The 23,560-nt window shown below is 37.7% G+C and overlaps 1 non-coding gene across 1 annotated transcript; it reads left to right on the forward strand.

The window, feature by feature from the left end:
• The first annotated feature begins 11,230 nt into the window (after positions 1-11,230).
• TRNAA-AGC (transfer RNA alanine (anticodon AGC)) lies at positions 11,231-11,302 on the forward strand. The gene has a single exon. It is a non-coding gene; the product is annotated as a tRNA-Ala (tRNA).
• Positions 11,303-23,560: the final 12,258 nt, after the last annotated feature.

A 23,560-nucleotide genomic window follows, 5' to 3' on the forward strand; every position in this document is an offset into this window, starting at 1 on the left:
TTTAAACTACCTGTTGCCAAATCCATTGTTCCAATTCTCAGAATATCACACCATTCTAAGCCCAGAAATATTAAAACTTTCTTTGAAATCATAAATCTCTACTTTTTAAAAGTTTAGTAAAGTTTTTTACTTTAAATTATAATAATTTTGTTATTAAATAGTTCCAACTCTTCTGTATAATTTTGTGTGTAAAATACAAATGGAAAATACATTTACAGATTCCAAATAAAATGAAAAGTAGAAAAGAAAAAGAAATGAGCTATCAAGCCATGAAAAGATGTGGAGGAAACTTATGCATACTATCAATCTGAAAAGGTACATAGTATATGATTCCAAGTATATGACATTCTGGAAAGGCAAAACTATGGAGACAGTGAAAAGATCAGTGGTTTCCAAGGATAGGAAGAAGAAAGAGATGAATAAACAGAGCACAGAGGATTGGGGGGGCAGTAAAATTATTCCTTATTATACTATAAAGCTGAGTATTTGTCAAAACTCATAGAATGTATAATTCCAAGAGTGAACCCTAGTGAAAACTATGGACTTTGGGTGACAATAATGTGTCAATGCAGGTTCATCAATTGTAACAAATGTATTGCTCTGGTGGGATATTGATAATGAGGGGTGTTTTGTGTGGGACAGGGAGGGGATATACAGGAACTCTACTTTCTGTTCAATTTTTCTGTGAACCTAAAACTATTCCAAAAAATAGTCTAGGCTTAGTGAGATGGCTCACACCTGTAATCGTATCACTTTGGGAGGTCAAGGTGAGAGGATTGCTTGAGGCCAGGAGTTTGAGACCAACCCAGGCAAAAGAGTGAGACCCCTGTCTCTACAAAAATATTTTAAAAATTAGCTGGGCATGGTCGCACCTGCATGTGGTCCCAGCTACTCAGGAGGCTGAGGCAGGAGGATTGCTTGAGCCCAGGAGTTTGAGGCTGCAGTGAACTATGATGATGCCACTGCACTCTAGCCAGGACAACAGAGGAGACCCTTTCTCAAAAAACAAAACAAAACACACACATATAAAAACCTTATTAAATGATATTGCAAACAAAAATTTACAGAGGTCCATTGTGTCAAATTAGATTATGGTGTGTTTCAAATTTTCTTAATACTTGCTTTTTTTTTTTCTAATTCGAAGTGGCATTGACTAATAGTAGTGTTGAAATTTTCCACTATGATGGTGATTCATTAATTTCTCCAAGTAGTTCTATGAAATTTTGCTTTGTATATGTTGAGGCTACTTTATCAGATGCATATATGTTCATATTTTTGTCTTAGTAGTGAGTTGTCTTTATTATCATATAATGATTTTTTGTCTTATAGTCTATTTCATCTGATATAGCAACCCCAACTATATTTTGGTTAACATTTACTTCATGCAACCTTTATCATTTTTTGATTTTTATCCTTTCTGTATCCTTAGTCATAACTCCTCTAAATAATATAAGACTTGTTATATACAATTGAACTGTCCTTTAAGTTGTTTAATTCGTCTCTGATTATAATGACTAATGACTATTGATATATTTGGACTTTTTTCTATTTTTTTCCCTGTCATTATTTCTCTTAGACACATGTCACAGTAAAACTCATATAACATAAAAATCACATTTTTAATTACTTAACATATATAACTCAGTGGCATTTAGTACATTTACAATATTGTACAATCATCATCACTATCTAGTTTCAGAATATTTTCATCATCCTAAAAGGACACCTCATACACATAAAGCAATCAGTCCCCAACACCATTTCTCCCCAGCCCCTGGAAGCCACTAATCCACCTTCTATCTTTATGGATTTGCCTATTTTGGATATTTCATATAAATGAAATCATACAGTATGTTATCTTTTGTGTCTGACTACTGTCACTTAGCATAGTGATTTTCAAGCTTCTTCCTTGTTGTAGCATGTATTAGTACTTCATTCTTTTTTATGGCTGAATAATATTCCATGTATTGCTAAACCATATCTTGTTTAACCATTCATCATTTATGGAAATTTGCATTGTTTTCACCTTTTAGCTATTGTAAACAGTAACGCTATAAATATTCGTGTATAAGATTTTGTTTGAAACATGTTTTCAATTGTTTTGGGGATATATGCAGGAATGGAATTTCTGGTTTATATGATGGTTATTTATTCTATGTTTAACTTATTGAGGAGCAACTAAACTGTTTTCCACAGTTGGTGCACCATTTTAAATTCCCATCAGCAATGTACAAAGATAGGTTGTGTTTCTAAGAATTTGTCCATGTCATTTAGGTTACCTAATTTATTGGTGTACAATTTTTCATAGTTTTCTCTTATAATCCTTTTTATTTCTGTAAAGTCAGCAGTAATATCCCCACTTTCATTTTTGATTTTAATAATTTGAGTCTTCTCTATTTTTCTTAGTCACTCTAGCTAAAGATTCATCAATTTTGTTGATCTTTTAAAAAAAGTAACTTCTGATTTCTCTCTACTATTTTTCTATTATTTAGTTCATTTAGCTCTACTCTAATCTTTATTATTTCCTTCTTTCTGTTTTCTTTGTGCTAGGTTGTTTACTGTTAGGTTATTGATTCAAGATTTTTTTTTTTTTTTGAGACAGAGTCTGGCTCTGTTGCCGGGGCAAGAGTGCCATGGTGTCAGCCTAGCTCACAGCAACCTCAAACTCCTGGGCTCAAGTAATCCTCCTGCCTCAGCCTCCCAAGTAGCTGGGACTACTTGCATGCACCACCATGCCCGGGTAATTTTTTCTATATATGTTTTTAGTTGTCCAGATAATTTCTATTTTTAATAGAGACAGGGTCTTGCTCTTGCTCAGACTGGTCTCGAACTCCCAACCTTGAGCGATCCTCCCACCTTGGCCTCCCAGAGTGGTAAGATTATAGGTGTTAGCCACAGTGCCCAGCCTCTTCTTTCTTGTTATAGGCATTTACAGCTATCACTTTTCCTCTGAACACTGCTTTTGTTGCATCTCATATGCTTTGGCATTTTGTGTTTTGGGTTATTTTTAAATTCATTATTGTCTCATTTCCCTTGTGTTTTGCTCTTTATCCCATTGGATATTTAAAAGTGTTTTATTTAAAATCCACATATTTGTGGATTTTGTTTTTGTTTTTTTATTGATTTCTAGTTTTATTCTATTGTGGTTGGAAAATATACCTTGTATCAGGCGTCCTCAAACTACGGCCCACGGGCCACATGCACACACACACACACACACACACACACACACACACACACACACACACCCCACCCCAGGACATTTATCTAGCCCGACGGGTGTTTTTGCTGTTACTGCCTATCCTGCTTAGCAGCCAACTCATCCTGGGCCTACAATGCACATGTGTGGAATGTGCGACACACTCTCCAACGGCCCTCCAACGGTCTGAGGGACCGTGAACTGGCCCCCTGTTTAAAAAGTTTGAGGACCCCTGCCTTGTATGATACTTTAAATTTATTCAGACTTGTTTTGTAGCCTAATATATGGTTGATTCATGTAGAATGTTACATGTGCACTTGAGAAGAATGTATATTCTGCTGTTGTATAAAAGTGCTCTATGTGTGTATGTTAGGTCTGAATGATATGTAGTATTATTCAAGTACTGTATTTCCTTATTGATCTGTTTAGTTGTATTGTCCATTTCTCCCTTACTCTATCAGTGTTGGCTTCATATAATTTGGATCTTTGATATTTTCATATATGTTTATAATTGTTCAATCCTTTTACTAAATTGACCCTTTTAAGCATTATATAATGTCCTTCTTTGTTTCATAACAGTGTTTTACTTAAAGTCTATTTTTTCTGTTATACTATAGCTATTCCTGCTCTCTTTTTGTACTGTTTGCATGAAATATCTTTTTTCATTCTTTCATTTTTAATCTCTTTGGGTCTTTGGATCTAAAGTGAGTCTCTTGTACATAGCATATAGTTAGATCATGTTTTTAAAAAATCCATTCTGCTCCTCTCTCCTTTTAATTGAAATTGTAATTACATTTAAAGTAATTACTGATAAGGACTTCTGTCATTTTGATATCTGTTTTCAATTTGTCCTGTGTCTTTTTTGTCCTTTAATTCTTCCATTGTTTCCTTCCTTTGTGTTATATTGATTTTTGGTTTTAGTGTACTGTTTTGAGTCCTTTCCCATTTCCATTTCTGTGTATTTTAATAATTTTCTTAATGGTGATTACAAGTAGCACCTTAAATCTGTAACAATCTAGTTTGAAAAAATATCAACTTAACTTCCATACAATAAAAAGCTATGGTTCTATACAGCTCTGTCTTCTTTATGTCAAATCCTATCTTTATATGTTGTGTCCATTATAGATTTATAATTATTGCTTTAAGCATTTGTCCTTTATATCACATAGGAAGAAAACCTGGAGTTTTAAGCCAAAAAAAAAAAAAACTGCAACAATGCTAGCTTTTATATTTACCTATGTAATTACCTTCACTAGTGTTCTTTATTTCTTGATATGGCTTTGAGTTTCTGTCTAGTGTCTTTTCATTTCAGCCTAAAGGACTACCTTTAACATTTCTTTTAGGTCTGTTTTCTTTTCAAACTTTCTCTACTTTTGTTTATCTGAGAATGTCTTAATTCTTAATTTCTTCTTTGTTTTTCCTTTTCTTTCTTTTTTTTTTTTTTTTTTTTTTTTGGAGACCGAGTCTCACTCTGTTACCCTAGCTAGAGTGCCATGGCATCAGCCTAGCTCACAGAAACCTCAAACTCCTGCGCTCAAGCAATCCTCCTGCCTCAGTCTCCTGAGTAGCTGGGACTACAGGCATGCACCACCATGCCCAGGTAATTTTTCTATATATGTTTTTAGTTGTCCAGCTAATTTCTTTCTATTTTTTTTTAGTAGAGACGGGGTCTCACTCTTGCTCAGGCTGATCTCGAACTCCTGAGCTCAAGCAATCCTACCGTCTCCGCCTCCCAGAGTGCTAGGATTACAGGCATGAGCCACCGCATGCCCGGCCTCTTTGTTTTTTAAACATAACATTGATGGATATAAATTCTTGGTTGGTAGGTGTTTCTTTTTATTTTTTTTTCCCAGCATTTTAAATATGTCATTCTATTGTGTTCTTGACTCCATGGTTTCTGATAAGAAATTGGCTATTAATCTTACTGAGATTCCATTGTACATAAGTAGTCATTTCCTCCTTGGTGCTTTTAAGATTCTTTTTCTCTTTGTTTTTGGGTTTTGTTTTGTTTTGTTTGTTTTTTGTTTTTTTTTTTTTTGAGACAGAGTCTCGCTTTGTTGCCCAGGCTAGAGTGAGTGCCATGGTGGCGTCAGCCTAGCTCAATCTTCTGGGCTCAAGCAATCCTCCTGCCTCAGCCTCCCAAGTAGCTGGGACTACAGGCATGTGCCACCATGCCCAGCTAATTTTTTCTATATATATATTAATTGGCCAATTAATTTCTTTCTATTTATGGTAGAGACTGGATCTTGCTCTTGCTCAGGCTGGTTTCGAACTCCTGACCTCGAGCAATCCCCCCGCCTCGGCCTCCCAGAGAGCTAGGATTACAGGCGTGAGCCACCGCGCCCAGCCTTGTTTTTGGGTTTTGACAGTTTGATTTGTTGTGTCTCAGTGTGGATATCTTTGAGTTTATGCAACTTGGAGTTCATCGACCTTCTTGCATGCATAGATTCACATATTTCGTCAAATTTAGGAAGTTTTCAACCATTATTTCTTCAAATATTCTTCCTCCGGTTTCTTTCTCTCATCTCTCCTTGTGAGATCCCATTATGTATGTGTTGGTGCATGTAATGCTGTCCCGCAGGCCTATTAGGCTTTGTGCATTTTTCTTTTATTTTTTATCTGTTCCTCTGTTGAGTTCTCCTTGAGTTTATTGACTTTTTTCCTTCTGCCTGCTCAACTCTCCTGTTTAATCTCTCTTATAAATTTTTTATTCCATGTATTATACTTTTCAATTCCAGAATTTCCTTTTAATCCTTTTTAATAGTTTCTGTTATTTATTAATATTCTCTATTTCATGGGCCATTGTTTTTTGGTTTCCTTTAGTTCTTTGAGCATATTTAAGATAATTGATTTAAAGTCTCTCCCTAGCATATCTGGGCTTCCTAAAGAATAGGTTCTATTAGTTTGTTTTTCTTGCAGACAGGCCATAGTTTCTTTCTTTCTTTCTTTTTTCTTTTCTTTTTTTTTTTTTTGGAGACAGAGTCTCACTCTGTTGCCCAGGCTAGAGTGCCGTGGCGTCAGCCTAGCTCACAGCAACCTCAAACTTCTGGGCTCAAGTGATTCTCCTGACTCAGCCTCCTGAGTAGCTGGGACTACAGGCATGTGCCACCATGCTTGGATAATTTTTTTTTCTATTTTTAGTTGTTTGGCTAATTTCTTTCTATTTTTAGTAGAGACAGGTCTCACTCTTGCTCAGGCTGGTCTCAACTCCTGACCTCAAGCAACCCTCCTGCCTCGGCCTCCCAGAATGCTAGGATTACAGGCGTGAGCCACTGCACCTGGCCCAGGCCGTAGTTTCTTGCTTCTTCACATGCCCGATAAGTTTTTTGTTTAAAATTTGACATTTCAAATATTATACAGTAGTAACTCTAGAAATCATATTATTTTTCCTCCTCAGGGTTTGTTGTTGCTGCTGCTGCCCTGATCTTGAACTTCCCAGCCTCTAAAAGCATGAGAAATAAATTTATATTGTTTAAAATTACCTAGTTTGTGGTAATCTGTTATAGCAGCACAAAACAGACTAAGACAACCATGGTTTTATAATCCTTACTGCATAATGGATATAGGCAATGATAATGGTTGTAAAAATCATTAGGTAAAAGGCAAAAGGATCAATCAGCTGAAAGTATTTGAACTCACTGAACAATCAGCATAAAGTGGAAAAACCTAAACCATATGTCGCTTGATATGATACTATAGGAAATACATAATAACATTTATTATGTATTCTAGCCTAAAATAATTTAATATGAATCCAATAACACTTCAGTGTCTATAAATTTACAGGATGTATGGGGGATAAAGAAACATATTAAATGATATAAAGATAAAATCAGCCAAACTTAGAACATAAAAAATTTTATAGGACAAATTATCCAGTTGCATAAACAAATAAATAGCATTAAAAAAGTAATCATGGTAGTGTTATATATCAAGAGTTTTAAAAGATTCATCAACCAAAAGCAATGTATGGACCTTCTATGGATTATAAATCCAACGAATCAACTATAAAAAGGCATTTTTACATAAATGAGAAAATTGAACATGGACTAGGTATTAGATAACATTAAGAATTTCAGTTCAATATTTTAGGAATTATAATTTTTTTAAATATCCTTTTCTATTGGATTCTGAAATATGTAAATATCAAACCACATGACACTTGGAAGTTGCTTAAAGTGTTTCAGCCAAAAAAAGGAGGGATGAATGAAATAGAATGGTAAGTGCTAATTGTTGATGAACCTGGTTGATGTGTACATGGAGATTCATTATACCATTTTCTCTAATGTTATGTAACTTTAGAAGATTTAATAATATAAAACTATAACAACTTTCTTTGGTGCAAATCTTGGTTGTCAATTTCTTGTCTTCATTTGTCAATGATGTTTTTTAAAACCCTCATTTTTAAAGGTTAGTTTTATGAGTACACAATTCTAGATAATTATTTTATTTTAATTCTTCCAAAGTATATGCCATTCTTTTCTGAATATTATCATGAAAACTAAGGTGCTTGTTAACATTCAAATTGTTCTTTCTTTGTGGAAGATCTATCCATTCTCTCTGGCTGGTTTTAGACTTTCTCTTTTGTTTGGTGTAATACAATTTCAATATGAGGTATGTAGTTATAGTTTTTTTTCCTTAACTTGCTTGAGATATACTTTGCTTTCTGAATCTATGGATTAAATTTTCCTCTCCAGTTCTGGACATTTTCTAGCCATTTTAGCTTTAAAAATTGCCTCACCTACATTTTTGCTCTTTTTATATTCCTGGGCTATAGTCATATATACTTCAGAATTTCTCATATAAACTTCTATTTTTATTAAGTTTTTAAAATCAGGTTTCTATGGCTGTGTAATGAAGTACCCCCAAACTCAATGGCTTAAAACAACACAGAGCTCAGCTGAAATGTATCATCTCTTCTCCTTTTGGCATCAGCTGGGTTTCCTAATTTGTTTGTGGTCACTTGGCAAGTCAGCTGGGATTCACTGCTCCTACATGGCCTTAATCATATGTCTGACAGTTGGCAGGGACTATTTGGCGGAGTTCATCAGATGGCATGGATGCCTCCATGCCATCTCCGCAGCAGGATTGCTTTCTTACACAGTGATATGGTTCCAAGGTGAGAACTGAAACTGCAAGTTCTCTGAAGACCTGCACTTAAAAGTAGCACACCGCCACTTCTGCTGGGTTCCATTGGTCAAAGCAGATCACAAGGGCAGCCCATGTTCTAGGGTGAGAGGAATAGATTATGTTCCATCTCCTGATGGGAGAAAATACAGATAGTTTGGGGTTATGTTTATGTATCTCAGCTTGTTTCTTCTGTTCCATGTTCTTAACTATTTTTGCTGTATTCTAGATTAATGTTTTGGCTTTATCTCTCAGCATAGTAATTTTTCTTCATCTGTAGCTAATATGCTTTTTAGCCTCATCTATTAAGACTTTAAATTTCAACTATTATATCTTTATTTCTTGAAATTCATTTCTTGAATCTAAATTTTTATATAATTTTACTAATTCTTCTTGCATACTTCTGTTTGTAATCACAGACTTAATTTATTGAGATATGTCCTACATAGCTACTATATATTTTGTGTCTTAAAATTCAACATCTGCAGTTCTTTGAGACTCAATGTCATTTTTTTTTGTATCTGTTGAGAGTCTCAGTAGTTTACTTTTTTGTGCCCGTAATAATCTTTATTATTGACCTTATTGATCTTAATATAAGGGAGTTCTACAGAACTAAGGGAAGTTTTCTTTCAGAGAGAATATATTTCTACTACTTCATGAGCTAGGGGACAAAGTTGACCCTGAACCACTTCTGTCTCACTACGGGTTTTGGCCCATAATAAGTATGTCAGGCTCAGCTTGTCTACCTCTCTGCTGTTCTGATATTAACTATTCGTCCTCACAGTTGTATTTCTATTGGTATCCAGCTTTAGGATAAACCTGCTCTTCTGCTGGTCCCAGGTTGGCTTCCTGCAGTTCTTGCTCCTAACTGCTCCCAGGAATTTTAGGCAGGGCTCCTACATCTATAGATATGACTACTGACCACTGCCTGGGCTCCAAATGTACCTGAATCACTTTAGAGCCCAGAAAATATTTATTTTTTTGTTTATTTTGAGTGACCCCTAAAAAATTCCCCAACTTTTTGTGAGACCAGAAATGTCACAAGGAGTGTATTATCTAGACATTAACTGTTGGAGATTGGGAAACTTCATCAGAGATTCTAGTCAGTCATAATTGGTGAAGACTTTAAAAAAAAAAAAAAACTAGAATCAAAAAGCACAAATAAATGCCTGAAAATAGATAAACACACGTTACCTATGTAGTAGTCTGATGGGGAATGCATAACCTGAGCCTAACCATGAGAAAACCCCAAATGAAAGACATACTATTGAAAAACTGAAACCAAAAGGACAGTACTCTTCAAATGACATGTTAATGCCATAAAAGACAAAGAAAGACTGTAGAAATGTTCTAGGTTAAAGAAAACAAAAAAAGACATGCCAATACATGCAATGCCTGTCCCTAGACTAAATTCTGAGGGAAAAATCGGGTCAATTGGCCGGGCGCGGTGGCTCACGCCTGTAATCCTAGCACTCTGGGAGGCCGAGGCGGGCGGATTGCTCGAGGTTGGGAGTTCGAAACCATCCTGAGCGAGACCCCGTCTCTACTAAAAATAGAAAGAAATTAATTGACCAACTAAAAATATATATACAAAAAACTAGCCGGGCATGGTGGCACATGCCTGTAGTCCCAGCTACTTGGGAGGCTCAGGCAGGAGGATCGTTTGAGCCCAGGAGTTTGAGGTTGCTGTGAGCTAGGCTGACGCCATGGCACTCACTCTAGCCTGGGCAACAAAAGTGAGACTCTGTCTCAAAATAAAATAAAATAAAAAAAAAAAAAAAATCGGGTCAATTGGTCAACTTGGAATGTGGACTATAGATTAAATGCAGCCATTGTATCAGTATTAAATTTACTAAAGTTCATAATAGAAAACTAAATAATTGTAGTCTAAAAGTACTTAAGTAAACTGATATGATGTATGCAACTTACAGGAGAGAGAACAAGCAAATGATAAAGCAAATAGGGTAAAACATTAACAGTGCTTAAATATGAATAAAGGGTATATGGGTATTTTGCATTATTTTTATTTTTTTCAACTTTTTAGTGATTTTGAGAAACAGAGATTGCACTGGAGGTGCCTGAGATGTCAACAGCTGTGAATTCTTGACGGGCCAGCTCTTATTTTAAAACATGGGAAGCTTTCCCGGCAAAGCCATTCAAGAAACCAATAATTCATGGTTCCCTGGTTCCCTTTGGATTGATAGCCAAGAAACAGAAGGCAGCCCAGCTTTACCTAATCACTTTTTATTCAAGTAGCACCCCTATCCCCCCTCCCCCCACCAGCTCCGCTTAACTGGGTACCGTCAGGGTTTTGCAGGAGGTAAACGCTGCTGGGACCTGGATCTGGGCGGCTACGTGACGGCTCCCACCGGCGGGTGTTTCAACTTAGTCCTCCTAATTGATCCATGACATCTTGACTTCGCAGGAACGATCCCTACCGTCACCACAAAACGTTCAGTGGACATTCTGGGCTTCTGGAAACAGGTGATTTGAGGGTCTTTGTTCAAAGAAAGGCGATGCTGGGCGTGGGGACAGGAGCGCGGTGAACGAGGATCCCCAGTAACGCCCCTGTCCCCAGTTGTCTCCCAACACCGTGGTCTTTGCCCGTACCCGGGGTGCCCGCTACCAGCTTTGGCCTCCGGGAGCCTCACGGTTTTAAAGGACAGGAAATGAAGCTAAAAAGAGAGAGAGAGAGACAACAGATTGTCTCCTTTCAGCCCCCTTCCTTTGTAATCTCATTTTGTTACTTTCTTCTGACGCTGTTTATGCAGGACCCAGCTCAGCTGTTTCACAAATTCGGGAATTTACATTCCTGATTCCCTTGCGAGTTACTAAATCTTAAGGAAGGAAAGCAATAATGATTATAAATCATGAAAGGAATGCAAAGTTACGCATTCGCAGTCGGGGGGTGTAGCTCAGTGGTAGAGCGCGTGCTTAGCATGCACGAGGTCCCGGGTTCAATCCCCGGCACCTCCAAGCAGTTTTGGGAGGACGCGTTTGTTATCAAAGCACTTCTTCCTCCCTTCTTCCTCCCTTTCACTTCTGTTGATCCGCTTCCCGCTTTCATTTCTCCCTGTTGTCCTCTTTCATTTGGCTTTCTGCCAGCCTGTAACAGCCTGTGTGGTATGCGATATCTGTCCCAAGAGCATTGCTACAACCGGGAATGTTCTGGACGCTAGGTAACTAGTAGTACCTTTGCAAATCGTTCAGCCTGCCTTTGAATTTCATACCATGGTATTACTGAAAAACAGAAAAAAGATTAAAATAACAGACCCTCAGTTTCATTCACTACTTCGTTCCTTCTCTCTCCTGCTCTCGCTCTCGCTTCCTTCTTAAAAAAAAATTCTGGCGTTCTTGAAGCAAAGAACACCCTGGAGGTGTAATAGAAAAAATATTTTACTAATTTCTTTCTTCTGAGCTTCTAACTACACCCCATACTTCACATTTTCTTGAATCATCAAATATGGAGACAGTGGCCCGCGTGATTACTGTGGGATGACAGGCACATGAAGAACAATACGATGCTGTCTGTCATAGCATGTGGTGCCTCCCAAACCTATACTGAATGATACAGATAGATTGGCTGGTTGACTGAATCCAGAACTACTACCGCTTTGCTGAAACACTGTAGTGGGAGCGTGAAAGACCAAGTATCTAATGTCTCTTGTTGAAGAAAATTTCAGTCAAAATAAATGACATCAGGCTCATTTTACAAATTCATTTGACTAGATGACCACTTCCACTGCCTCTAACGCAAGCAATTATCCTACCACACCTACATGTTTTAACCAATCCAAAAACCAAAGCTGATTTGCCTAGGTCAGAGCTAGTCTGGAATATTGATTGAATACATAATATGAGAGGAAAAAAATTGTCCTTTTTTAACTTATTGATGTCTAGAAATTATTTTTTCTGGAAAATAATTCTTTGTAATATATAATGTTAATTATACATTATACATTATACATTAAATTTTTTTCATGACAAGGATATCCATCATCTTCACTACTGCTTAATGTTGTACTAGAAGTATTAGACAAAGCATTTAGACATGAAAAAATAATTAAAAGATTAAGTATTTGATAGGAAGGGATAAAGCTATCTCTATATATTGGTAGGCGTATATGTCTGGAAACCACCCCTCAAAATGGAAAACTACTACAAATAGAGAATTTAGTAAAGAACCTGGTTGTAAAATTACACACACACACACACACACACACACACACACACACACACACACACACAAAATAGCTTTCCCATATCCAACCATTAGAGGAGGTTTTTTAATATCAACTTTATTTTCAAAGCTGACAAATGAAGAAAGCTTGTAACTATTAGTTGTACATCCTAAAATATTTACGGATGACATTAGCATAATGTGTTTGAATCCTAATTCAAACAAAATAATTGGAAAATGAAACAATGGAACATGGACTGAGCATTAGATTATATTAAGAAAGTTTTGTAATTTTGTTAATTGTGATATTATTGTGGTAATGTTAAAAAAGAAAGCTTGTAACTATTAGTTGTACATCCTAAAATATTTACAGATGACATTAGCATAATGTCTGGCATTTGAACTATATTTTGTAGGTCTAGAAAGCACAAATAAAAAGTGAAAGCTATTGAAGATAAAGTAAAAATAATAAAATAATGCTAAGTCCTGAAGCTATGTAATAGGTACATGAGTATTCATTATAGTATGATTTCTATTTTGTTTTAAAATCTCCCAAACAGTTTCCTTTTGGCCAAAACCTGCCATTTTCCAGTAATTCACCAAGATGAACACAAAGGGAAAGAGGAGAGGTACTCATTATACATTTTCTAGGCTTTTCAGAAATTGTTCCTTTGGCTACATAACGTGTGAATCTACAAGAAAGGTGATATTGTAGACCTCAAAGGAATGGGCACTGTTCACAAAGGAATGCCCCAGAAATATTATCATGGCATACTAACAAAGATATATTTCATCAATATGAAAAAAAAAAAAAACAAAAACAAACAAACAAACAAAAAAAGAAATATTATCATGGCAAAAGTGGAAGAGTCTACAGTGTTACCTAGCATACCGTTGACATTTTGTAAACAAACAAGTGAAGGGAGAGATTCTTGCCAAGAGAATTAATGTACATATTGGGCACATTAAGCTCTCTAAGAGCCCAAATAGCTTCCTGAACCATATGAAAGAAAGTGATTAAAAAAAGAAGGAAACCAAAGAGGAAGGGGGGGGGCTTTCAACTGAAGCATCAGGCTGCTGCATTTGGAGAGGCACACTTTGTAAGAACCCATGAAAAGGAGCCTTAGCTGCTGAAACTTATTCCCTATGAATTCATGGCATAATACGTATAAGAAAATGAAAGACCTCTGGACTGTAAAAACATTTCTCTTAATTGAGTAGAAGTGTGGTGTTCCCATTCCCAAAGAAGTATTTAAAGCAAATAAATAAAAGTTCAAAGCAAAAAGTTAAAATTTTTATATTATATATATTAAAATATTATGTGTATATTTAAAAAATTTTAATCAAAAATGGCTTCTATTTCTTCAAAATTATTGCAGTATATACAGTTTTTATTCTGTCTTTATTATATTATACTTCAGGCAGTTTTAAGATCATTGTAATCGCCTCTTCACTGCACATCATCCTTATAACTTTGTAAAAGTCTCTCTCATATTTTTATATGTGTATTTGTTCCCTTTTTTTATCCCATTTCTCCTTTCTTGTCTCAGATTCCTCTCATATGCAATCATTTGAATGTATTTAATGTGCCTTTTTATTTATGTCTTCTTATAACTTATGTTGCTTTTGTGCATATATTTTTAATTTATGTAAATATTATGATTTATAGAGTCCAATATATTTCTTACTCTTTAATATAAGTATGATGCTTTGTATGTTGCTATGTGTCTATCTTTTTCACGGTTTCTAACAGATGCAGAGTAATTAATGGTATATGTCTATCACTGTGATATTGTGAGATAAGAAATATATGTATATGTGTGTCTCTGCCTCTGGTTTCTGACATAGAGCTTCTGAAATCCTCGTAGGTAAAATGCTAGGAGAATTTTTTGTTCTAATATTTGATCTTTGACCCCAGTTCCTGACACAGAGCTCCTATAACCCTTATAATTTCTTGAGTTAGAGGAGCATCTTGTGTTCTAAAGCAGCAACCTTTGGTGGACTCCTGGATAGCCTCAGAATGGGGGCTGGTTCCCAGGGGTATCACCCATGTAAATTAGAGGGTTGGAAATTTCAGCCCTACCCCTCTACCTCCAGGAAGGGCAGATGGGCTAAAATTTGAGTTGCTCACCAATGGCCAATGACTTAATTAATCATGCCTACAAAATGAGGCCTCCGTAAAAATCTAGAAGGACAGAATTTGGAGAGCTTCTGGATTGCTGAACAGATGGAGATGCCTGGAGGGTGGCACAGCAAGAGGGGGCATGGAACTTTACACTCTTCCTTTATACTTTGGCCTATGTATCTCTTCCATCTGACTGTTCATCTGTATTTTTTATAATATCCCTTAAAATAAATAGGTAAGTGTAAGTAAAGTGTTTCTCTGAGTTCTGTGAGTCACCCTAGCAAATTAATCAAACCCAAGGAGTGGATCATTGGAGCTCCTAATTTATAATTTATTGGTCAGAAGTACAGGTCCCAACCTGGGACTTGCAACTGACAACTGAAGTGGGAGGCAGTCTTGTGGGACTGAGCCCCTAAACTGTGGCTACTCTAACCTACTTTAACTCCAGATAGATAGTGTCAGAAATGAATTAAATTACAGGACACTCAGCTGGTGTCCACTGGAGAACTCATCAATGTGGGAGAAAAAACTCACATGTGGGTGACCAGAGATGAAGTATTTTGTGTTGCATGGAATGTGAATAAAGGAAACACTTTTCTCCCTATATTTCAAACAATCACATTTTACCTCTCCATGTCTTCAGGAATGGACACTAGACTGCTTCCAAATCCCTCTGAATATAATAAATGTTGCAATAAAAATCTTCCCACATGTCCCTATACATGTGTAAAAATTTTCTTAGAATTTCCCATATACACAGGAGTATAGTGGCTTGATGTCACAGATTAGATTCTCTGTGAAGCAGACCTTGAGAGAGAGTTTAATGTACCAGATGTTTACTAGAGAGTATCTTTGGGATGCACGTCTGTGGAAAACAGGGAGTAGATACAAGGTTGAGAAGAGGAAGAAATCAAACTATTATGCAAGCCTAACAGCCTCACCCAACAGCATGGGGAGTTCTGAAGCTAAAATGGCCTGAGTCCTCTACTTTGGTGTCTTCATATTTCTACTCCTTTAGTCATTGATGTGAACTGCCTCAAAAAGGGCATGATTTTGGGCAGGCAGCTTTTTGCTACTGAGACAACCCCTGAAGGGCGTGATAGATGTGGGCTATCTGCCGAATGCTCACAGAAACTGGGGCAGCAAGTTCTTTCTTGAAGGTAGACCAGGGGAGAGCATCTTTTGTGTCAATCACATTTGATCATAAGAATGTGTTTGCATAATGACTAAGTCCAAGCAGACTTCTCTGTAAGATGGCTGTACTAATCTACACTTCAGTCAGAAGTGCAAACCAAAAATGAAAAGATAGAAAGTCAAATGAGATGAGGAAAAGATATAAACAAGCATTTACAAAAAGAAGAGACAGAAGGGGCTAACAAGCATGTGAAGTGATGCTCAAACTTATTAGTAATCAGAGACTTATAACATTTAATAATGAAATTTCACATTACACTATTGAAACTAGTAAATGTTAGAAATCTGAGTATTATTACAGCAAAAAAGAAATAATCAACAGAATAAAAAGGCAACCTACAGAATGGAAGAAAATATTTGCAAACTATATATCTGATAAGGGGTTAATTTCCAAAATATATAAGGAAGTCCTATAGCTCAATAGCAAACAAACAAACAAAAAACCTTGAATAACCTAATTAAACAATGGGAAAAGGACTTTAACAGACATTTCTCTAAAAAAGACATATAAACAGACAAAAAGTACATGAAAAGATATTCAACATCATTAATTATCAGGGAAATACGAATCAAAACTACAATGAGCCAAGTGCCATGGCTCATCCCTAAAATCCCAGCACTTGGAAGGCAGAGGCAGGAAGATAGCTTGAGTTCAGGAGTTTGAGACCAGGCTTGCTGGGAGTTAGCTACTCTCCCAACAAAATGGATCCCAGGCAGGTACAGCAAGCACAGAAGATTGGAAATAAATGAGACAGAGGCAGAGTATAGACTAAAGCAATGGGGAAATCAGGGGACTTCCAGCATTCTCGTGAGCCAGGAGGTCATGAGTGAAGTCCTGCATCAGTATTTATTAATTTAGCAAGCAATCATTATTAGTCACTGATTCACATGTACAAATCATGAGTTTAAATTTCAAGCCCCCCCAAAGAATCACAAGATCCTTCACTCAATTCTTTCTACGTGAGCAAACTGTTACAAAATTTTCCAAGATTAAAATCATTTGCCCCAAGTTAAGAATAAACTAGCTAAGCATACACAGGTTAAAGATAACATCATAAGTCAGCAATAAAGCGTATAACTAAATGAGAACAAAGAGACCACACATTTCTTTCTGCTTATATATTTCCTCATTAACTGAGACAAGAGGTTGGTCAGGAGAGAAGCAGGAACTTTGGCTTGGAGCTTAGAATTGCTAATTGCTCTTATCTGCCTGGCTGACATCATTTGATCATTCTCCTTTGGCCTTTGTCCCCTAGCCCAGGTCCACTTTGCAGATATCTGTGATTGGTGGAATGTCCCCCTCAAGGACAAGCAGCTTTGGCTCTGTGAACTGACACTTCCATAGATTGCTCTTAGGCAAAGTCCTGTCCCACTTCTGGGGGTCTCATGTTTCTAGACCCTAATCCTCAACACAGACTGGACAACATAGTGAGACCCCATCTCTAAAAAATTAATTCAAAATTAATCTGTGGTGGTGGCCTGCACCTGTGACTATGTAGGAGGCTGAGGCAGGAGGATTGCTTGAGCCCAGGAATTCAAGGTCATGGTGAGTTATGATCATGCCACTGCACTCTAGCCTAGGCAACAGGGTGAGACCTTGTTTCCAAACAAAAACAACAACAAACCTCTAAAGATTAAACATAAAAATAAAAAAAGAAATCTTTTAATTTCGATTTAATCAAATTTATCTTTCACTTTTTTTACCTTAGGGTAAAATAACAATTGTCAAATAACAGTTGTCCTTGTTAGAGTCTTGCATGCCAGTGAATAATAATGATAATGAAAATTATGATGATAAAAATTATGATGATGACAGTTAACTCACTGTGTGTTTAATAAGGAATAAAAAGGTTTTGGATTGTTATCTTATTATTTCTTATTAAAATTGTTTATTATTTCCTATTAAAACTGGATCATTATTAGTAATTATTATGAAGAAATGGAATGAAAATATCAATCATAAAAACACAACAACAGGGTATGGTGGCATGCACCTGTGGTCCCAGCTATTTGGGAGGGTGAAGTGAGAGGACTGCTTGAGCCCAGGAGTTGTAGACCAGCCTAGGCAACATAGCAAGACCCTTTGTCACTAAAATATAAATAATAAATAAATAAACAAAACCCTTTGTCACTAAACTATAAATAAATAAATAAAAATATAAATAAATAAACAAACAGTTCTTTTGTCTATTGATAGGGCAACCAGAGTAGAATGGATATGAAAAGCCAGTTTATGTATTCAGCTCCTCTTACATGAGAAGCTTTTTCTCCTTTCAGAACCAGTTTCCCTAATTGAAGAAGGCCTGTTCTAACCTATATTGTGACTCCATTCTACTTTGGCTTATGTATGTTCTATGGCATATATTATTTAAAAACAGTTGGCTTCAAAGAGAAACCAAGAAGAAGAGAAGTTAGAATAAATGACTTCATCATGGCAAAGATCCTGGTGTTACTGCAAGACAAATTACTGAATGGGATACACACCCATTCATTATTCTCTCCTACCCTGCTCCCTCCACCACCAAAGAGCTAATGGAGCCAGAGGTCCTAGCATTGGAAGCAATGTGGCTTCATTTTAGCATCTGCACTTCTTTTTGAAAATAAGACAAAGAAAGAGTAGTACTGACTTACTTATTTTACATTTAAATTACTTGGAAATATTCCCTGTTTACATGTCGCAGAACATAAGAACAATCATAAGCATATATGGTCAGTGTGGTATCAGTCTTCAATTTGTCAAGTTCTTACCCCTTAGGTCAATAGCCGGTACACCACAGCAAGTGTGATTTATTGAAAAGAAAAGTATAGGACAATAACTGAAAAAGAGGAATTTCTTTGCTGGAATCAAAAAGAGAAAATGTTCACCATGTGATATAAGAATATAAGACAGAACATAGAGAAAAAAATGTTTCACAAAAGGATAAATTAAATTCACCATTCACAAATGAGGTCCTTACAAAAATCAAAAGTCTATTCAGTATCAGTAGCTATCCTATTGAGCTAGCAAGCACACGGAATGATACATCAATAAAAAACTAAATACAATAAAAAAGTAGCATGTTGGTGAAAAGACCAGGGTAACAAGAACAACAAAAAAGATGTCTTAAGGTAAGTATCTCAAAATTTCCTGATAATAAAGCTCAAAGCTAACAGGAGAGGAGATGATCCAAATGACAAGAGAAGAAATTCTAAGGGTTGGTGACAGTGAATTCATTCACCTTCAGTCATAAGGAGGCAAACCTGATTTTGTTAGCATGTGATCAGACTTAAAGAAGTTCTAATGTAGTTACATGATTTAAATAACTGTTTAAAGACTTTTGACAGCATTTAACTGTCTTGTGGAATTAAGCACATGTGAGCTTCAAGAAAAGTACCAACAAGGTAGCCTCCCTCAGATAAACTGGAGATGCCGGGAATTGAACCCTAAACCTCATACTTGCAAAGCATGCACTCTACCACTGAACTACATTCTCAATCTCAACAGCTGCTTCTTTTTTTATTTTCACTGCTGAATAATTTAGTTCTCCCTTAATAGTATGGTAATTTATTGTGCTGGCTTTCTCAAGCTACATTCATAAAAATATAATTAAGTTGGTTTAACAAATTCTTACTGAGTTATGCCATCCATAGCTGCCTTGTACTTTCCCTTAATATCATTTAGTACAGAGTATACATGTGGATTTATGTTAAGTTTGTTTCCTTCTACAGTAAGGTAGCATCAAAGACTGTGACTATTTTTTTATCAGGCTTTCCCAGCGTAGAACCTGACACACAGCAGCCACTCAAGGGGCGATGAGAAATCAATTACAAATGTACTCTATTCAGGATATATTTCACAGCACAGAAAATCTTCTGATGAAGTGTGGGAGAGAGGGGGAAAGATTCAAAAATATATAAACAGATCATTTCAACATAGTGTGGCAAGTGCTCTGCAAAGATAAGCATGTGTAACTGCAGCATTCAACAGGAAGTATACGGCGTTCCTGATCAGATACTGACCACTCAGGGAATCTTGAAAGAGAAGATTTGGCCAAGTAAATACAAGGCTAAGAGTCATCATGAAGACCAATTTGAGGTTGTGCCTCTTGGATTTCGGTCAAAGTTCCCAGCGCCAGTGGGGCTTCGTTGCCCGCTAGCAGTTTGTTCTGGCTCACAGCAGGGCCTCGTTGACCAGCACGTCTACGGCAGGAGCCGCGGACCTGAAATACGTTAGCTGTTTTTACAAGAATTTACATTTGGCAGAGATCTACAGAAAAATGGGATTTCGGTGGTTTCGGTTTCGGGGCAGACGGCGAAGGGTAGAGGAAGCCCTGGGTGCCCTGGGTGCCCCCACCGGCGCTGGCGCAGGACGCACGGTAGCCGGGTGGTCTACGCGGGTTCTCGGGATGTCAGCCTCAGTCTACCGCGTAGCCCTGTGTGCTGCGCTGTGAAAACTGCTCCGCACCGCGGATCGACTCTGATTCTCTGGCTGCGTACAGATCACAGGTGCTGAGTCCAACCGTTTTGGGGACCACAGCCGTCGCTCTCCTTTGTCCCCAAGCTAAGGTGCAGACAGGTGAACTCCGCTACGCCCCACCGCCCCCGCCCCCGTGAGCGCCCGGAGCTCTCCTCGTTGTCAGCGGCCGCGGCCAGACCACAGCTGCGCCTTCCTCTTCGTCCCAGTGCCATCCTCTCCCCTTCGGGCCGTGGCAGAAACAGTATCTCAGAAGCCCCACGAGAGGAGGAACGCCCGGGTTGGGAGACCCCTCGCTCCTCGGCTCCGAAGTCGCTCTTGTGGGTGTGCCTCGGGGGCTGCCGTCTCTACTCCAGTGGAGCCACCACTTGGCTTCCTGCTTCTCTCCTGCCTCAGCACCCGCTTCCCAGCCTGGTCCTGGGAACATCCTGCCCGCCAATGCAAGCCGCGCAGGGTCTCTCAGCAGAGCAGGAGAGCTGAGAGCTTGGCCGGGTGTGGGGTGCTGGTTGGGCTTGGGAGGCGTTGCAAGGGTTGTTTCAGATAGACCAGATCCAGCGCGACACCCCTCCCCCGCCCAAGGGGCAGGATGCTTCTGGAGCCCTACGGCAGAGGCCGCCCCTTGGCAGGAGTTTGCAGTGGTGCTGAAAGTTCCCCGGGTTTCTTTGGTTCTATTGGCGATGCTCCTTTGATCGGGGCCAACTATCAGCCCTGTGCGTCTCCTCCCCTTTGCCCTGCTAGAGAGAGTCCTTACCTGAGTTATCCTCGTGGGCTTTTCTCAAATATGGAGTCTGCACGACTAAGGACACCTGGTAAGGGAAGTGAACATGTGAATGACTCCCAGGGACTCTTGCTCCTCTTCTGCTCATATCCCTGTATTAATTCCTTAGCTAAAATCGCCTGATGAGAGTATGGACAGAGGATTCCAGAGGTGTTGTTTTGTTTTGTTTTTCCCCCCAAAGGAAACCAAGTTGACCCATATAATCCTATGCTAAGGATCCAGTTTGCTTTTGCCTGCTCCTTCCAAAACTTTGGGAAGGCCTTAGGAAGTGTGTTCACCATTTCCTAAAATGTGTTGCTACCATTTTGTGTTTCCACAAGCAATTAATGAGAGTTCCTGTTGCTTGACATCCTCAACAGCATTTGTTGCTGTCTCTGTTCTAGATTTTGGCCATTCTAATAGGTGTGTATGGTATCTCATTGTTTTTTTAATTCATATTTCCCTGATGACCTGTGATATGGAGCATCTTTTCATATGCTTAGTTGTTATCTGATTTATTGTTTTTTCATTTTGTTTTTTTAATCTTTGTTCTCTTTGCTTTTCAGATTTGGAAGTTTCTATTGACATATCCTCAAGCTCAAATATTCTTTTCTCAGCCTGCCCAGTCTACTGATAAGCCTCACTGACAGTGTTATTCATTTCTGTTATGGTGTTTTTGATCTCTACCTTCTCTTTTTGGTTCTTTCTTAAAATTTCCATCTCTCTGTTTACATTGCCCATCTGTTCTTGTATGCTTTCTACTTTATCTATTAGAGCCCTTAGCTTATTAATCATAGTTATTTTAAATTCTCTATCTGATAATTCCAACATTAGTGCCATGTCTGGTTCTTATGTTTGTGCTCCATCTTCAAGCTGTATTTTGCCTTTTAGTATGACTTGTAATTTTTTTCTTGATAGCCCAACATGATATAGTAGGTAAAATGAACTGCTGTAAATAGGCCTTTAGTAATGTGGTAGCAAGAAGTAAGCGAAGAGGACGTATTCTGCAGTCCTATGATGAGGTCTTAGCCTTTTAGTAAACCTGTGCCTGTGAATTATACAAGCATTTGTCATGGTTTCTTCCTTCTCCCTTAGGTGGACAGGATGGCTGGAGTGGGCTGGAGTTGGGTGTTTCCCTTCTACCTCATGGAAGGGTAGAGCTGGCTGGGGTTGAGTTCCCACCCCCAGGTGGGTTAGGATCTGATAAAACCACAACAGATTAGGCTCTGATTAACTAGTTTCTCCTAAGAGCAGATCTTGTTAGGAAGACTAGGATGTATTCAAAATGGTCCACTTTCTCCTCCCCCTGCAGAAGCACAGGGACTTTTCTCTGATATTTACCATGAGAATCTGGTCAATCTCCTGGAGGTTAAACACACAAAAGTGTGGGGGCCATCACTATGACTGGGTCCTCCTTGAGTTTTTAACTCTCAGACATGTCCACACCTAGCCTCCAGTAATTCATCAATTACAGTTCAGATTTTCCTGCCTATGTAATGGTTTCCACAGAAGTTTGTGCTCCAGTATTTTGTAATTCTCTGCATCTACCTGTCTGTCTTTCCAATTTGGGGGACAGCAGTTTGCCCTGTGACTTCTCTTCTCATACTGATCTAAGAAAAGTTGTTGATTTTTCAGTTCCTTCAGCTCTTTACTTGTTAGGACTGAATATCAAGTTCCAAGCTTCTTACAAGGAGAACCTGAAACTGGAAGTCCAAAACTGTTTTTACTCATCTTCATTTTCCTCTTTTCTTGATATGGCTAGTAGATAGATTCTTTCATGTTCAAGGGCTTTAAAGTATCAAGAGAAATATCTGCTCGTCGTACCTTGTCTAATATACAATTAATTTTTTAAAAAATTAGCATTTAAAATTAGTCACATAGTATTTTCACAACATGTAAAATATCTAAATAAAAACTTAGATCTCACTCACCAATTTAAATATTTTAATAAACTAATTTAAATGTTTTAATGTATAGCTATGAAAATGCAAGTATATTACATCAAATTATTTTATCTTTAACATGCTGGAAACACCTTAGTACTGTCTTATTGTTGGAAAATGATATAGTAATGTCATATTTATCAATACCTTACACTAGTGGTTCTCAAACTTTAGCATGTAACAGAATCACTTCTGGGACTCACAAAAACACAGACTATTGAGCCCTACCTTCAGAGTTCCTGACTTAGAGGTCTGGGATGGGCTCCAAAGAATTTGTATTTTTAGCAAATTTGTATTTTTAGGTGCTGCTGACGCTGCTGATACAAAGACCAAACTTTGAGATCCACTGCCTTACTCTAAAACCTATTTCTAAAGTGTTATAACCCAGATTTATATATAAATCTTCAGCATGTCTCTTACACTTTTTACTTAACAGATTCAGGTTTACTTACCCAAGACACTGAGTCAGATATTCCCTCTCAGACCAGACTGAGGGTTAGACATGCATTGACCGTCAATAATTTCAAGCCCAGAACCTGAGACTACTTGGGCCTTGAAAGATGAATCTATCCCAGTCCTTTA

Source organism: Microcebus murinus, chromosome 15 (assembly GCF_040939455.1).
Source record: "Microcebus murinus isolate Inina chromosome 15, M.murinus_Inina_mat1.0, whole genome shotgun sequence".
In the NCBI taxonomy this organism is placed as follows: Eukaryota; Metazoa; Chordata; class Mammalia; order Primates; family Cheirogaleidae; genus Microcebus; species Microcebus murinus.